Source organism: Python bivittatus, unplaced genomic scaffold (assembly GCF_059951505.1).
Source record: "Python bivittatus isolate LINGU-HERP-01145 unplaced genomic scaffold, Pbiv_v1 ctg000070_np1212, whole genome shotgun sequence".
Taxonomy (NCBI): Eukaryota; Metazoa; Chordata; class Lepidosauria; order Squamata; family Pythonidae; genus Python; species Python bivittatus.
Window position 1 is genome coordinate 20,296,582 of NW_028277034.1, and position 18,529 is coordinate 20,315,110.

At 39.5% G+C, this 18,529-nt stretch overlaps 1 protein-coding gene across 1 annotated transcript in view; it reads left to right on the forward strand.

Moving 5' to 3' along the window:
* The first annotated feature begins 17,597 nt into the window (after positions 1-17,597).
* Positions 17,598-18,529, forward strand: part of FBXW7 (F-box and WD repeat domain containing 7) — a 145,826-nt gene continuing 144,894 nt past the window's right edge. The window contains exon 1 of the mRNA XM_088132752.1: positions 17,598-18,328. The gene's annotated coding sequence lies outside the window, so the exon portion shown is untranslated. The remainder of the gene's footprint in view (positions 18,329-18,529) is intronic.

Genomic DNA, 18,529 nt, shown 5'->3' on the forward strand with positions numbered 1-18,529 from the left:
TATGTACACTTTTTTTTCCTTGAGCATACCTGTGCTCAGTATAAAGTACTTTGGGTTGTTTTGTAGGAAAAACTAAATTAAACATATTTACAAGTTGAAATGAAGCATTTCCAAATATTTGCTAGTGGTGCTAGGAGCATCTCTTTTGTTGGCTCAGATGCAGATGAAGTCTCTTCCCTGCCATTGGACTGTGGCATCTCTCTGAAATAAGACAGGAGCTGTCATGACCTCCAGCCCTTGAACTTTGCAGCATATGACAAAAGACTGTGATGAGCAGTCCTCGGCCCCATATTCAGAAGCCTCCTGGGCAGAGGAGCCAAAAGGACCCTTCAGCAGAATCTCCATCTTCCTTTCCTCTTAAAAGCATGAGATTGAAAAATGAAATGAGGGCTCTTCAGCAGTTTAGACTGTTTAGGCATTGGAGCTAATCAAAATAAAATCCTTGCTATCTAATATAAGTCTTCACTGTGCGGAAGAGAGTGAGTATTAAACTATTGTAACAGAAAGAAGCTCAGTCAGCCCAACTTATTTGGTGCTCTCCAAGGTCCTGGGCCTTGGGTTTTGCCTTATTTCTCTCTTTACTGAAGGTTCTGCCCTAACTTTTCCTGCTGCTTTAATTACTCCTTCAAGGTCAAAGAGTGAGATTTATATTTCATATTTATAAATCAGACAAAAAGAGAAAACTGGTTGAAAGTAAAGCACCTTACAGTACCGACACATTTTCTAGCCAATATGCTAATATGCTGTCTGTTATTACAGGATCTATTTGCCTCTGACCGACTTGATTACATATGCACAAATACATACAAATACTATATATATATAGTATTTGTCAATGCATTTTCACTCAAAGGAAACTTTGCAATGCTATCTTTGGAACTTGCACCACCATGGTTAAGTAAAAGGTTCCTAATAGCTTGTTATTATTATATATTAGAATTCAAAAAGGTACTTCATAATCATCAAAGCAGCTACATCTTTTGTAAAGCTACCATAGTTGCTTTGGAAGCTGTTCGAAATTCTAAATAAGATAAAATACCAAGACCAAGTGGCTGTGTGTGTTTGGGCTGCCTGGAGCTGGGGATATTTCATCTTTGACCTTGGATGGTGTGGTACCCCATTCAAGGGTGGCACACAACTTGGGGGTGTTCTTGGACTCACAGCTCCTGCTCAATGTGCAGATGGTAGCTGTGGCCAAAAAGGCCTTTGAACAGCTCCATCTGGTGCACCAGTTGCACCTTTCCTAGATTTCCATTCAGATAGTCACTCCTGCCCTGGTCATTTCACGGCTAGACTACTGCAATGTGCTGTACATGGGATTGCCTTTGAAGAGCATTCAGAGGCTTCAAATGTTCAAGAATGCAGCAGCACAATCAGTAACAGGCATGCCTTGGTATGCCAGTGTACACCTCTGCTTTGCAAGCTGGACTGGTTGCCAGTTTGCTTCTGGGTGCAATTCAAGGTGGTGGTTGTTACCTATAAGCCCCATATGGCATAGGGCCTGGCTACTTGAGGGACTACCTATCTTCTATAGTATTTGCCCAGCCAATTCAATCTGATAGGGATGGGATGCTCCAGGTTCCTTCAATTAAGTGTGCCTTCTCTGTTGTAGTGCCTGCCCTATGGAATGTGGTTCCACCCCAAGATCTTAATGGCCCCCACTCTACCAGTGTTTCAAAGGGGCCTGAAGACCTGGCTCTTCATCCAGCCCCTTGGTGAGGATGACTGAAGCCTCCTTTTAATCTAGGGTTTTTTTGTTTGTTTTCACCCAATTCATTATTAAAGACCTGCAAACAGAAATATAATGACTGTGGCAAAAGAAAGCAAAGATAGTACTACTAGTAATAGACACCTTGAGTGCAATCCCAAAACTTCTGGAGCACCACTTGAACACCTTCGGCATTAACAAAATCACCATTGCAAAAGGCAGCTTTACTTGGGACAGGCTACATCCTATGATACCTTTACCACCATCAAACAACATCTGCCTATCCCAGGTCCTTGGGAAGGACCCGATTGGGTGGATAAAAATGCCAGATTCAGTCTAAACAACTGGCTGACTGTGCGACCAACAATAAATTGCTTTCATTATTAAATTGCTTTTACAATTAGGATATGTTGTCTATTGTTTAATTAAAAGCTACCTTCTTCTAACTTAATGGTTTCCAACCTGCGGTCCAGGGACCACTGGTGAATGAAAGTATTGCAGGTGGTTCCTCATGTGGGCACCAAATAAAAAAATATTTTAAAAAAATCATAGCTAAAATTTCAGGGCATCTGCCAAATCCCTTGAAAAAAAGTCAGGCAGGAAAACCAAATCTTGTAAGATTTGACAAACTTATGAGATCTTGGCCACTTAAAAAAAAAACTTTAATGTTTATTCAGTTTCTGGATCAGTAGATATAATGGGAGATCATGTATGCTCTGGCATCTGCAGATGCCATTTTGCTGACCTCTGGGTTATGTAGTAGTCTTCAAATGTTTTCAGTTACTATGTTGTGGTCCACACAAAGGAAAATATTGGGAACTGCTGAGTTAACTTATTAACCCTGTTAAATTAGTCCTGATCTCTAGGGCTTCAGACTTCGCTCTTTTCTGTGTCACAGTTCTTTTGGCATTTGAAAAGTGCTACTGTATAAGGCCTCCACTTCAATCAATTTGCTTAGGTAATGACATTTTTCCTTAACAGATCTGGTTTCTATACCATTAAAGAAACTCCATATGTCCTCTTGGACACCTGCAAAAAATCTTGACCTCAGTATGGTTCTTTCCTTCTGCTCATTCTGAATTGATCCTTCTAAATTGAGGTAGAATAATAATTTGAACAGGGATGCCAGTTCAGATTTCAGTGAAGATGTAAGCACCATAGCAAGGTAGACCTTGCCTTAGATGTTCTTCATTTGATTTTTTAAAAGCAGAGTGTTTTTAAAGAGCATTTGTGATTGTAATTTTCATGCCATTACATCAGAAATGTAGATGTTTCAGAGGCATCATCCTAAACTGGAAAGATGCTAATTGGTGCTCTAGGGTTACAGTTGCTAAGAAACCTGTGCAGTTGCTAGTGATGTGTGGTAAGAAATAGTTCTGGAATTTCATTTTCTCAGAACTCTCTTTCAGTCCAGCTGAAATTGGGCAGCAATCTCCCACTAAAGAGCTGCTTTCTTATCAAGCACAGGCAGGAGTCCTGAAGCATCAGCTTGGACTAAACATAGGTTTGAGCTGTTTGTAACATAGCCCACACACTGAGTCAATTGCCTGCTTATTTTGCTATTGTCATCTTGTCATTTATTAATTACATTTTATTGTTTTACTGTTTTTCTTATTATTTTACAAATGTTTTAGAAGCTTTTAATATTTCAAGTGATTTTGTGATCTGCTCAAAGAGCTTCAGTTACAGAGCAGATTAGAAATATAATGAATCTTCATTCAGCAATGCAAGTTCTTTATAAAATTCTTTATAACTCTTTAAATCTTGATACCATGATTTTGAACTATTTGGGGACGCTCAAAGTTTGCTTAGAAGATTCTTCCAGCCTGTTTTCATGCTGACAGGAAGTCTAGTGCCCATTTCCAAAGGTGCAAACTACCCCACCCTTCACAAAAGAGACAGGTCTTCTCCCATTTATACCAAAAGAATAATAAATTAGGAACAGAACTTTCCTGCCCTTATTTGCCTATAAATAGTCTTTTCATCTGAAACAGGAGTACAGCTGGAATTCTTGCATTGTTACTAATGAATCTTACAATAAAAACTCTGAGAGACTTGTTCTTTGGTATTAACTGTTTCCAGGGTATTATAAGAGAAGTCTGACAACCCTATTTCCCATTTGTATACAATATATTTTGAATATAACTTTAGGAAGAATAGACCTGCCTAGAACTTTAGGAAGAATAGACACTTGAATCCTGCTTGCTATTTTGGTCCTTTATGTATGGGGTAATTGTAGATTTTAATGTCTGGATCACTGCAGAGGATTTAACAATGTAATATAATCAGGTTTCTTATATCTGCTTTTTTGCATTCTACTTAATCTGGCAGAAAGTTTCTTTTCCTTAGTGATCAGTTCTTGGTATATCCATACTGATACACAACTGTCCTAAAATTTTGGAAAATTAAGCAAAAAATTAATATGCCTGATAAGATTGAAAGAATATGTCTGTTGTATGTAAACAGATCTAAACTTATTATTTTCTTAATGATAGAAACCATTATACTATAATCCTATTCAAGTCTATTAAGGAAGCATAATGAGAACAATGGAGCTTACTTCCAAGTGCTGTTTACATATTTAGCCAGGAGAAAGGTTTATTGAACTTAGTTGGATTTACTTTCAAATATAGTTGCATTTCTTGTTCCATTAATTATTCTTCATTGGGGAAAAATAGGCTTATATTTTATTTAATAGTAGAAAAGCAACATAGGAGAAATGAAAGAAAAAATAACTAGGCAATTTTTAAATCATGGTGTCTTAGAACATTTCCTAAAACTGGGGTGCGTAGATGCAACTTTGGCCTGAAAGTTGCATTTAGTCATTAAGTGGTAAATAAAAGGGAGGGAGTCCAAAACAAAGTGGCAGACCCAGGACAAACACTAAATGTAATTAAACTTAATTCCAAACAAAATAATTAAGTGCAATTAATGTGTTACTCTTTTTCTCACATAAAATATCACAATTTGGCAGCAATTTTTGGAAGGGCTGTATGATTTTGAAAGCATCCTGGAGCTCAGATTGTTCAGAGGGCTTTGAAATCCCTGATTTGGAAAGAATGTGTTGCCATGGTCCATGACTCTAGCATTGTGTGTTTGACAATCTCAGTTTTTCTAACAAAACAAAAGCAAAACTCTAAATACTATGATCACTATAATACGCAAAGTAAACCTTTACATAATTTAGTTTTGATGCATACTTTCTGGATTCAGTTCTGTGGTTAAACAGATTTTCATTTAAAATTAGAGGTCTTTGCGGTTTTTCTAATATCCTTTAGTGTTCCTTAAATATTTCTCACATGTTCCAAGGCATTTTTAATTTTTTCCCTGATACTATTGTTTTATGTTGACCCTCTAAAAGTCAGTAATTACATTACCAAATAATTCAGTCAGAACTCTAGATGTTAGAACTAAAGCAGAGAACATTATAGATGATGATTCTGCATTTTTATCCAGGGTATTCCTGAATAATGTTTTAACTATCCATATTTCCTATTTGAGTGGCTTCCTAGCCTATAGCAAGCCTTCAGAATATTCTAAATTCTATAAATAATTTCATTACAAATATTTATCAAGTTTTCAAGTAATATAAAACAACAGGGATGGAATACACACATCTTTCCTGTTTTAGCTTTTGATGAAATCTGGGCATTCTGAAAACTGTCTCAGAACTGATGGGAAATATGTAAGGAACACTAAAGGCAATTAAAAATCAAAGAGATTATTATTAAGGGAGCAAAAACTTAATACTGCTGTATAGTTTCTTAACATAATGTGACTAAGCTGTGAAGAGTTAAAAATGGCAGAAAATATTGATGGTTAATCTAACCACTATCTTTTGGAGACACCCCTGAGCATACAAACAAATCAAGGAATTAAATGAAATCAAGGTCTGGGAAAACAGATCATGTATACAAGCCCAGAAATATACTGTAATATGCTTATTAGTTGTGTTCAACTTAATTGGACTGTGTACTTTTCCAAATATAGCAGTGCACTTTGGGGCTTAAAGACAGTACAAAAATTATCCTGCTATTTAGAAAAGTTACATATTTACATTATATACTTTGGCGAGGGCTTCCTTAATGTTAAGGAAAAATACATATGAGAATATACATTTTCTTCCTTTTTATTCTTTCTAACCCAACAGAATGTTGGAAATCAATTCTGTACAGGGGCTCAGGACTGACTATCCATCAACTGGATAACTTCAAAAACAGAACAAGACCAAATTTGGTGTGCCAGGATAAGCTGGCAAAAGACAGTCAAGTTAAAAAATGGGATAGATCCCGCCAGAAACTGTGGGGAAAAAATCTAGAAAAAAATGCCCATAATGCATCTCTAATGGAAAAGGCAGTTGGGTGGCATTTTGCTGACTGTTCCATTCTCAAACCATCCTCTTTCCTCCCTTCTGATCATGCAGCCCAAGGCAAAGCCGCTGAGGGATTGGAAAGAAGCTTAGAAACATGCTCTGAATGCTTTCTCTGTCTTTATTCTTTCCAACCTGGTGAAATGTTGGAAAAAAATTAGATAAAGGGCTCAGCACTATGTGTGTCTATCAGCAAGGTAACTCTCTGAACCCTGAGTAGAACAGGACCAAAATTTATGGGAAGGAGAAGAAAGCAAAAGAAAGACCAAATTCAAAATTGGTCACGGTCCAGCCGAGAACTGTGAAGAAGAAGAAGAAAAAGAAGAAAAAAACCTAGAAAAACTGATGCCAATGCATCCCTATGGGAGTGGCAGTTGAGCAGCAGCTCGGAATGTTGCCGACTGCTCCATTCTGAGGCCTCCTCCCGCTTTCTGCCCAGTCACATGAGCTCAAAGGGAGCTATTTTTGAGAGGGTGGAAAGCAGGCCAGAAACCACGCTTTGCATGCTTTCCCGATATTGTTCACATTTGCAGAATTTCGTGGAAATGTGATGAAACATATATACAATTACTACATGTAAAACAGATATCAAACAGATAAAAACCTGCTTTATCCATTCCAAGTTTAAAGTCAGCTGGGCATAGCTATTTTAGTTTGAAAAGCGATGTGGTGAAAGTACAGCATGGCTGCATGCGCTGCTCTAGAAGCCATCCCTAGTTGTCCCATAGGATGGGACCAGTGTAAATAATTGGAAACATCTTTTTGAATCGTAATGTGTAACAATGTGGGAGAAGAAACAGACTTGGGATAGCTTTCTTTGTGCTGTCACTGTTAAATTTTTAAAAAGCTAGAACAATGCAAGGCCAACATCTGAAGTAACCACAGTCATAGAAGAATTATGAACTCCATAAATAATTCAGCGTTTCTTAGAAAACATCCAGCTATTTTCTGGGATAGGAACAATATAGTATGTAGAAAATCTGCTGCTAAGGGGAGTGGGTAGTGAGGAAGAGGTCCTTAGCCAAAATCTTTCAGCTGAAATTCTTAAAAATGTAAGAGAGATCAGTTTTGTTTGAAAGTTTCCCATAATAAATCCCGCTCTTGGGAATGAAATAGCTTTTACCAGCTTTCTGATATAACCAAATGATAGTTGGTAGGGTATACGTATATCCATTACAGTAATGCATGTAGGTCAGCCTTTCTCATCCAGATGTCCTCCAAATGTGTAAGACTACAACTCTCCACATTCCCAACCAGTATACAGAGGAGTCTGTGAGCCTTGATATCCTTCAGACATTGTCTGATTTCCCAAGACAGGAAGATTATGACTTTTGTTACAAGAAATGCTATTCAGCCTCTGCTGTATGGAATTACATTCTCCTTTAAAAATCAGATTTTCAGCTGTAGATACTCAAATTGTATCTGTGAGCCAGAGGGTTTTTTCGCCATCTGTGGCTGCTCCTCCAGCAGTGCTGTCTCCTGAGGAGAAATGAACCTGATCAATTTATCAATGTTTTGGCATAATCCAGGCTACTGCAATATATTTACATATACAGGTAGTCTTCACTTAACAACTGTAATTGGGATAGGCAACTCCATCACTAAGTGATGCAGTCATTAAATGAAACATCACATGACCGTGCTGGACTTACAACATCAGTTCTGTGGGCTCATTAAGTGAATCATCCACAGTTGTTAAGCACGACATCGCGTGACTGTGACTTGCGACTTGCTGCTGGCTTCTCCATTGACTTTGCTTGTCAGAAGCTAGCTGTGAAAGCACCTGAATTGCGATCACGTGACCACAGGGATGCTGCACAGCCATAAATTCAAGGACCAGTCATAAAACTACTTTTTCAGTGCCGTCCTAAGTTTGAACAGTCACTAACCAGGGCAGTCGTTAGCTGAGCACTACCTGTACATTATAATGCCTTTGAAATCTGAGTTATTTCAGATGGTTCAGGGAACAGCAACTGGACTTCAACTGAGATTTACCTGAGGGAGTGCATCACATCAAATATTTACAAATGTGCATTGTTCCCTGTGTTGACCAATTGGAGGTTTTGGATTTAATCTCTAAAGCCCTAAAATAGTCTGAGACCAGGAAAGGTAAAGGAGTACCAGTTCTCATATGAGATAATTATGGTAGTGTTTGAGTGTTGCTACCAATAAGATTAATGGGTCAAACCTGGAGGAAGGGCTTTGGTGGGCTTTAACCCTAACTCTTTGAAGCAAACTTTTTTCCAAATTTATTCCCAAAATTGCAGTTGAAAAGCTGCCCTATTTAGCTGGAATCTGATGCTTAGTATAGTTTTGTTGGTATTGTTGTATTTGTTTACTTGATTGTCTAGGTTTGGCAGATAGGCTACTGGAAGAACTTTCATTGATATTGATCAATACAAAGGCCTATATTTCAACATCCTAGTTGGGTTCCTATAACGTATGTCTAAAATGTGGTGCACTAGCTGGTTAGCTCAGTGTATGGTTGAATTCAGCCAGCATGATTAGTTTATGGTTTAGTGGCTATATTTGTATGACATGCTTATCCATGCGTTGATATAACACTTTAAGTGCATTTTACTCAACATAATTTTCTGGGTTTATATGACATCATGGATATCAGCTATCCTGTGGATTGGGTTTGCACAAAATGCTAGGCTAAACCTTGGTGCAGTTGAGTTAATTCAGTAAACCATGTGTCAATAACCAAAGATACTATGTTGTGCAAATCTCCTCCTTTTCTTATAAATGCCTATAAGAACTTCAAAAGCAGAATATGAGCACAAGGGTTCCCAAGGATTAAGATTCAGATGCACATCTCACCTTCCACCTTATGTAAGAGATTTTTGCAGGGAGGGATGGGGTGGCTTAGTATATCATATAGACAGAACCACAGTCTTCATGAAAACAGTGGCGCATTTGTACAACATGCTAAACTATGATTAGAAGACAATTTTATTTTCAGTAACATGCTAAACTAAAGCAGGAAAATCACATTGCAGCTTACCATGGAGACCTGATTCAATTAAAGCAAATGCAGAACCCTATTCAGGAATTAACACTCACTACATGAGTGCCTGGGTTAAGCCTTAACTCCATCCAAATTTTTCAGGCCACATCTAATTACAGTAGGAGAGACAACCAAACATACATTGAAGATTTCTGCATTGTGGGAGCATTTGCATGTGGAAGCCAGCATGTATACAACTGTAAACAATTTTCCTCCTGCAAATATACCTGCTATATGAGTGCCACTGCTCATTAGATGTCACTAGCACAACTTTGGAGGTATGTGGACTTCATTCAGGCCACTCATGGTGTAAGTAGAAATGCCTGCATATGGCTATAATGTGGATTGTTTGGTTTTGTTTTAATTGTTGTGGTTTGTTAACTATGATTTATGAGTTAGTGAGAATTGGATATGTCAACATACAATATTCATGTCAGTATGAGTAGGATTGCTAATCCTTTACTGCCTGAACACTGCCTCTGATATAATATTTTTGGCCAATAACTCAAGACAGTCAATGGCAAAATTGGGATATGTGATGCTATCAGGCAGCTGGAGAGAGATGTAGTTGCATGGGAACCTAGGCATTTGGTATAAGACATGAAGTGATTACACAAGTGACACTATGTAATTTGTGCCATTGGTGTGATGATGTAATTACACTTATGATGTCAGTTGCATCTCTGCCCACCAATGGATACCTGTGTGCAAGAGAAAGCTGGGGCAGATAGATGTGTTGCTCAGAGGAAAGCTGGACTACGGAAGCTGGCCAGGCTTATTTGAATGCCAGGCCTCTGAAAACTCCACTGCTAAAATTTGGTGGCAAATGAGGACAGGCTCCAAGGTTTGCATCAGTATAGGCATTGCATATGATCTAGAGCAGGCTTTTCAAACTATGTTCCACAGAACCTAGGGTTCCATGAGAACAGAGGTGTGCTAGAACTGGCTTGCACCAGCTCACAAGAGCTGATTGTTCAATTTTCTGAGAATTTGTAATCTGGTTGAAAGCAGAGCTGAGTCATGATGCTTAGCATGCCAATCAGCTGTTCTGCAGTTAGCGATGTGGTGTGGTGGTGGCAATGGAGCTGGTGGAGTTGGTTCTTAAACATTTACCAGGATACCACAGTGTGACAACTTCATGGTGTTGTGTGAAAGACAAAGATTAAAAAAAAACCCAAACTCAAATGCAACCAGGAGCATGCATAGCAATTTTTATGAAGTATAGTGGAAAGTGCATGGCTTGTTAGCTGACATTCAAAAGCCTCATAATTTCTGCTCATGACGTTCATCACTGTTTCAGGGCTGGAATCTGTGGCTCTCCAGATGTAACTGAACTCTAGTTCACAGCAACCCTAGCTTTCATGGCCTGTGGTGAGATGTCCTGCAAATCATATTTTAGCAATAGCTAGGGAATCACAGCTTTAACCTTCTTATTCTCTCTTGATGAAACTGGTGTTGCAATTCTTTTTTGGACTGGCCTTATTGTTTCATATTTTATAGTTTTCAAAATTCTTTAAGATTTTAACATAATTTTATTGAATCATTTTTATTTTCATTGTTTTAATTCATTCTAAATTGTTTGTTTTCAAGGAATTCTACTCCACTTTGGGGTCGATTTTAATATGAAAAACTGATATAATAATTTTATAAATATTTATATCTCACCTATTTCTGAAGAATTCAGAGTCAAATATGCCATTATCTTCTTCTAAAGAAAGAGAAACTTTTATTTCCTATTAGCAAGTCTACGTTAAGCAGATCTGATATAACTATAGTTTGAAAAGTATTGAACATCTTACCTTCTTTGTCCTGAAATGTAAGAAAGAACAACAAATGAACTAAGTGTGTGTTTTTATAAGGAAAGAATGCAGCAGAAAGTATTAAAATACTGGCAGAATCTAAAGCAGTTTTCTAGCTGTCATTTATTTATTTTTTTTCTTATTAAAAAAAAAAGGTAGGTAGAGAGTTGCCTTTGACAGGAGGAAAAATCTGATATTTTAAGATATAATGACAGGGCTTGCCATATATGAAAAAGAATACAATCTAATATAGTGCTTCTTTGATGTGAAGGCATTATCATTTACATTAGAAATGTTTTATTTTACCCCAGAATTTCTTTCCTTTCCCTTATATTGGTCCTTTTCATTCCTGAAAACAAAATGGTCATAAGCATTTCTGCATTAATTTGTCTTTCAGTACAGTGTAATTTTTCCCTGTTGAATTGTTAATAGACCAAGCAACACCTTTTAGCAAGCCTTTTTAGCATGTTAATTGAATAGAAAGAGGTTGAGACATTGCCAGGCAATCTGCAAAATGAAGATAAAGTTCATGGATCGGAATTTATTAGACTTTACCATTATTAAACATTCCTCAGTATAAATACATCAGGCAAAATTAGCATTAGATTGAGGGGTGCCATTACAGTTATGATGTTTCTAAATGAACATAGTTTTGTTCCATGGATATTAAATATTAAGCATTGCAGCCACAACAAGCCATGAAGATGCCAAAATAACACATGTGCAGTGACATCATCACTCTAATCCTGACATCTGACCAGGTAGAGAGAGAGAGAGAGAGAGAGAGAGGCCTGTAATTTTCATCATAGGTATACCTCAACTATGAGAGACAAAATGGGGGAAAAAATCCAGAAAATCACATTGTCTGATTTTTAAAGAATTTATTTGCAAATCATGGTGGAAAATAAGTATTTGGTCACCTACAAACAAGCAAGATGTCTGGCTCTCACAGACCTGTAACTACTTCTTTAAGAGGCTCCTCTGTCCTCCACTCGTTACCTGTAGTAATGGCACCTGTTTGACCTAGTTATCAGTATAAAAGACACCTGTCCACAACCTCAAACAGTCACACTCCAAACTCCACTATGGCCAAGACCAAAGAGCTGTTGAAGGACACCAGAAACAAAATTGTAGACCTGCACCAGGCTGGGAAGGCTGAATCTGCAATAGGCAAGCAGCTTGGTGTGAGGAAATCAACTGTGGGAGCAATAATTAGAAAATGGAAGACATACAAGACCACTGATAATCTCCCTTGATCTGGGGCTCCATGCAAGATCTCACCCTGTGGGGTCAAAATGATCACGAGAACGGTGAGCAAAAATCCCAGAACCACACGGGGGACCTAGTGAATGACCTGCAGAGAGCTGGGACCAAAGTAACAAAGGCTACCATCAGTAACACACTACGCTGCCAGGGATTCAAATCCTGCAGTGCCAGATGTGTCCCCCTGCTTAAGCCAGTACATGTCCGGGCCCGTCTGAAGTTTGCTAGAGAGCATTTGGATGATCCAGAAGAGGATTGGGAGAATGTCATATGGTCAGATGAAACCAAAGTAGAACGTTTTGGTCTAAACTCAACTGGTCGTGTTTGGAGGAGAGAGAATTCTGAGTTGCATCCAAAGAACACCATACCTACTGTAAAGCATGGGGGTGGAAACATCATGCTTTGGGGCTGTTTTTCTGCAAAGGGACCAGGACGACTGATCCGTGTAAAGGAAAGAATGAATGGGGCCATGTATCGTGAGATTTTGAGCAAACACCTCCTTCCATCAGCAAGGGCATTGAAGATGAAACGTGGCTGGGTCTTTCAGCATGACAATGATCCCAAACACACTGCCCGAGCAACGAAGGAGTGGCTTCGTAAGAAGCATTTCAAGGTCCTGGAGTGGCCTAGCCAGTCTCCAGATCTCAACCCCATGGAAAACCTTTGGAGGGAGTTGAAAGTCCGTGTTGCCCAGCGAAAGCCCCAAAACGTCACTGCTCTAGAGGAGATCTGCATGGAGGAATGGGCCAAAATACCAGCAACAGTGTGTGAAAACCTTGTGAAGACTTACAGAAAACGTTTGACCTCTGTCATTGCCAACAAAGGATATATAACAAAGTATTGAGATGAACTTTTGATATTGACCAAATACTTATTTTCCACCATGATTTGCAAATAAATTCTTTAAAAATCAGACAATGTGATTTTCTGGATTTTTTTCCCCATTTTGTCTCTCATAGTTGAGGTATACCTATGATGAAAATTACAGGCCTCTCTCATCTTTTTAAGTGGGAGAACTTGCACAATTGGTGGCTGACTAAATACTTTTTTGCCCCACTGTACATACGTTGTGGTATTTGCATTACGATGTCATTCATGTTTCATCATTTGCTCCCCCCTACCCCTTCCTGCAGATGCCGCTGAAGTACTGCTCAGGAAGATGTTAAGCAATTCATGTAGAAGTACAAGTAGAAATGGACTCTTTTGTGACCCCCCCCACATCTATTCAATGTTACTAGATAATAAAATTATAACTGTTTCAGTCAGGCATTGTTCCACCACAGGGGTTCATTTACTTATTACCCTGCAATTAGGTTACTGAAATGCACTGTGCATAAGGCTGGTCTTGAAAGTACTAGGAAATTTCAATTATTTTAGTAGTGACCAATATTATAATTGCTGGACAAAATCGTATTACAATGTGGCTCATTTCATATGTGACTTGAAGCCATTCTTGATCCATGTGTTGTATAAATCCAGCTAACTGTGGTTTATTCAATAAACCATGATTGAACAAAACCTGGTTTAGTAGTATTCAAAAAGAACTCACTGGCTCCTGATTTGTCTTCAGAATTCAATCGGGGTTCTGATACAATCATTAAAGACTTTCACCTATAGTTGTGTGCAATCATTGAGATCGTTTATTCAATGTGAATAAACTAATTTAAAATATATGTGATTTGTTTTTATTTTGTTCTATTCTTCAGTTTTTGTAGTTTTAAAATCTAAAAAGCCTTGAATATATAGTCCAAACTGAAAGATAACTTCTAAATAAATTAATAAATATTTGGAGGTTTCTCTTCTCCAATTCTTTGGAGTGTGTTGAGATTGATTGATTGATTCTATTTATGTAGCCACCCATCTCATGTAAAAATGACTCTGGGTGGTATACAACAATTAAAAAGAATAAATACATAAAAACAATCACAAATAAAAATAACTATTAAAGCACTTGAGATACTTGTGTGATAAAAAGCCATCTCCTCTATAGCACTCTAACTGTCCAATATTTTACCCATGAGAGTGTGAATGATGCCAACATTGTTCCTTTTTGGTAATGGGTCGAAACTATTCATATACCTGGGCATTTCAAGTAGGTTTATGAAGTTGAGTGAAAATTATCTATTTTATGTATTTTCTAACATATAATACTGTAATTGATGTTTGTAGCAGAATGGCTGGGCCCATATGGAAGAAGGGGGTTTCAAATCTCCCTTCCCCTCTGGGTGGTCCCCTCCCTTCCCTCACTTTGGGGTAGCAGTTTAGTTGCCACTACTTCTTTTCCTGAGGCTCTTCATCTGGCATCTTTCCCCTACTCCATAGCGGAAGAGAGAAGGCTCTCAAAACCTGAGCTGTGTTTGTGGTGATTAACAGAACCAAACTTCATTTTAAAGAGAGGACATTAAAAAGTGTTGAAAATTATAAAAGAAAATACAATATTCCAGGCAATTCAGTAGATGGTACTGGTCTGCTACAAATAAACACTTTCTTCCTGCAGAACAGAAGATGTTGCCATTTATAAACAGACTACCAAAGTATAAATACAATTATTATCCTTCTACAGTACTCAGTGTGAGAAATGATAAAGGCTGAAATTATACAGAATTTACTAGATTGTACAGATAAGTACTGTAATATTAATAAAACTTGACTTAGAAGAAACAATCTAATGTAAATCCAGGTTAGAACATACAGTATACCACTTTCTACAGAAATAGCCATTGTTCTTGAAACAAAGACCCACCCCACACATTTTCTTTACCTGAACTTCCCTTTTTCCTGGAAATTTCAATTTTAATCTGAGGCTCTGGGGAAATAAGGGGGTCCCCATTTTCTCATCCTAACAAGTACCAAACCTGGATGTGATTTGTTTATTCAGATTCCCTTTATAGCTCTGACAATATTTAGTGGCAAAAATATGCAAACATACAGAAAAACCAGGAGGGGGCTGTAGTGGCAAGTTGAAAGGTGTGTGTGGGGGTCTCAATCCTCCTCTCCCAGAAATCCTCAGGATTTTATACATCCTCTGGCCCATCTTTATGCCTTGGTAGTTTCTTGATAGTTTCATGGCTGCCACCACCCATCTCCTTTCAGGATGCTTTTACTTGTGCTCTCCTCCTTATGCTCTAGCATATAGGACAAATAGAAATCCCACAGCTTGTATTAGCAAAGGAAAGAATATCAAGACTGGTAAAAGTGAAAAAAAAGTCTACAACCACCTCTTATAACTGTAGTGTGAGCTTGAGGTGTGTGCTAGAAGAAACATGCCCCCTTTCCTATCCAGAGCAAGATAACAAGAATTAAAAATAAAAACAAGGACAACATGTTTCCCTTCCATTTTAGCAGTTTCCTGTGAAAACGATCAGTATTGGAAAAGATAATCCTAGATAATCCTATAGTGCTGCGAGAATCACAAAAAGTATCTTAAAAAGAATCTCCAATAGAATGATAAAAAGGAGGAGTGACATTCTTGAGAAGGCCAATGCAATGGTTTACTGCCCTGCTCTTATTTGTAGCACTCTGATGTAACAATGTTCTAAAGTATATTAACACTCCCCCCAACACATACAATTCACTGGGCCTGCACAGAGTACATAAAATTGAGAGACAATAATTGCAAATCCTAAAATCTCAGAGACATTAGAACACTAAATGCACATTAAAATAAAGCATAAAATCCCCAAAGAGCTCTGAACTTGTTTAACTGTATCTTCCCACACCATTTCTGATGTCCCTTTCTGATTCAATGTTAGCTTGACTTGCTTTTAGCTCTTGTGGAAAGTTCAAGCTTCTGAGGCTCAGGGGAGATGGTAAAGCTCCATTTGCCCCTGCTCCACTTCTTGCAGTTGTTTTACCCCTTTCAGACTCAGATTTTAAAATGACTGCTAAGGGCATGATTGAGGGGATTCCTTTATGTTATTGTTACTTGGGCATGACTGGACAGGTTTTTATTACTTGCCCGCTGGTTCTCAGCCATTGTCAATGTGCAAGTCAATATTAACTCTTCTGCTTAGGGAAAGAGGTTGATTCTGTGTCTGGGAAGCAGGTGTCAATACTGTAGACATCATAGGAAGACAGCCATGTGTTAGGCTATGGTACCAAAAATCAGAAGTTGCATCTGATGAAGTGAGCTGTAGCTCATGATAGCTTATGCCTTTGAATAATTTTGTTTAGTGTGAAAAGATGTTACCAGGCTCCTCCTGATTTTCAACTGTCAATTTTGCAATGGTTAAAATAAGTGAAGCTAGTAGATAGGAAGAAATTTTGTTCATTAATTACAGGAGCACATTTTAATAGACCTGTAGGTTTACACAAAATTGTTGTGTAAGGGTCATTAAGAGCTAGTACTGGAACATTTTTAATAGCAGATCATAGGCAAATTCACACAACATATATGCCAAAATGTGGTTTCCTTATTTGTGACTTGGTGTGTTGGGTAAGCCCAGACAATGTAAGCTATACTTTATGGATTAGGATACAGTGTAAATCATTCAGCAGGCATTTAATTAAGAAAATCTAGAGGTCCCAGTCAGCATTCACAATGGTATGGGAATGGGCACAAAATATTATGCTGTAATTGTAATTTGGAGATAAAAGCCTCAGTTGCCCTATGACAAGATGTGAAGTGGGCAAGTCTATTTTTAACATTAGGTCCTTAACTTCTCTTTTTTTTTTTCTTTCTCAAAAACAAACCTTTAACAGATTGGCCTGAGATAGATGTTAGTAATTCAAGTCATTTGGCATCTGATCTCACACAGCATGCTACAGAATGATTTGTGAACCATTATTTACTGATTTGGCCATAGTATACCAGCAATGGCTGGGTTCACACAACATAACCCAGAAAAAAGCATGCCATATATCATATCATATCATATCTATATCTATATAAAACAAATTAGCTCCATAACTGAGCAAGCAGTTGAACCCAGGATGTCCAAATTTACAGTACACTGAAACCAGCCAGTGAGATTACTTGTGCAAATCCAAAAAAACAGCTTGAATAAACCGAGAATTAACCACAGCAAGTACTTTCTATGAGTACAGCCACTGTCTATTATAGAGCAGAACCAGTTGTTCTGAGATTAAGATCTCAGTTGAATATCAAGTATGTCTTTGGCGTATCCGGCTTCCCCCCGAACTACTGCACGTATCTTCCATGTTGATTAGCCACAATTGCTGCTTTATTAATGAAGTAACCCTCTTCACCGAACTCCAACCTCTTTAATTCTCCAACCGCGACTGCGCATAACTAATAATGGGCCAGGCTTTTCCGCCTCACTGATTTATCCCCGCGTCCGGGATTACACAACCCCTCCACGAAGGCACCCAGCCTTTCAACCTCTTACGTCATTAATTCGCGTCCGGGGAAGGCGGGTGGAAGGTTCCTGTTGCCAGGCTACGAACTATGTAATCTACTTGCGCCGCCGTAGACGGGCCGTCCCTTCTTTTCCTCCTCCCCCACCCCCCCGCTGGCTGTATGTGAGGGACAGAAAATAAGCGGCTCCGGACCACCTCGCAGACTATTTCTTGGTTCCGTGTATCTCTCTTTCCTTCCGAGACAGAAGCGGCTCTCCGCCTCCCTCAGAATCCGTGCTGCGGAGTGACCGGACCCCGCACGGAGAATTAGTTACCCACATGCCTGGAAGCAGGGCGGGAGCGGCGCTGAGCCTGGCTGTCCGGCGCCGCTTCCGCGCTCCGTCTGCCTGGCTGGGGCCCTAGCACCGCCGGCGGCAGTAACTCGGGGAGTGTATGAGAGCCAGAGCCGGTCTGGGGCCGCGGCCCAACCCTCTGGCCGCCTCCCCCTCCAAGGCCGGGGGTGGCCGGACCGGTCCCGGGGGAAGCGGCGGGTAGCGCTGTGGTGGGGACGGCAGTGGCTGCTCCGCGTGAAGCGACTTCGGGCACGCTGCTGCTGCTGAGTCTCCCAGAAGCCTTGAGGCGACGGAAAGCTTCGGTGACCAGTCCTGGAACGTCAAGCTGTACGCGCCTCAGAAGCCCCCGAGTGGAGGAGTCTCGTTCCTCTCGAACTTGCTTCCCAGTCCTGTTGGCTTCCTCCTCTTCCTCCCGCGGGGTGAAGAAGGGTGATCCGGCAAAGCTCTCCGCTTGGTCCCAGGTCCGCTGCGTTGTCCCTGGAAAGCCAGTTGGGCGCCGCCGCTGTTTTAACTCCCGAAGTGCACAAGGCGAGTGGAACGGAGGATGAAGGTGGAGGGGGGGGGGAGGTCGTGGGGCTCATCTTAGCATCCCGGGTCTCCAGGCCCTGTAGTTGGGTGATGCACGTGGTGCCTTTTTCCCCCTCCCCGTACGGAACGAAGGGATGGGAAGGATGCCGGGGAGAATGGCTCGGCTCCATCCTGAATGGCTCATGGTGGAATATAAAGGGC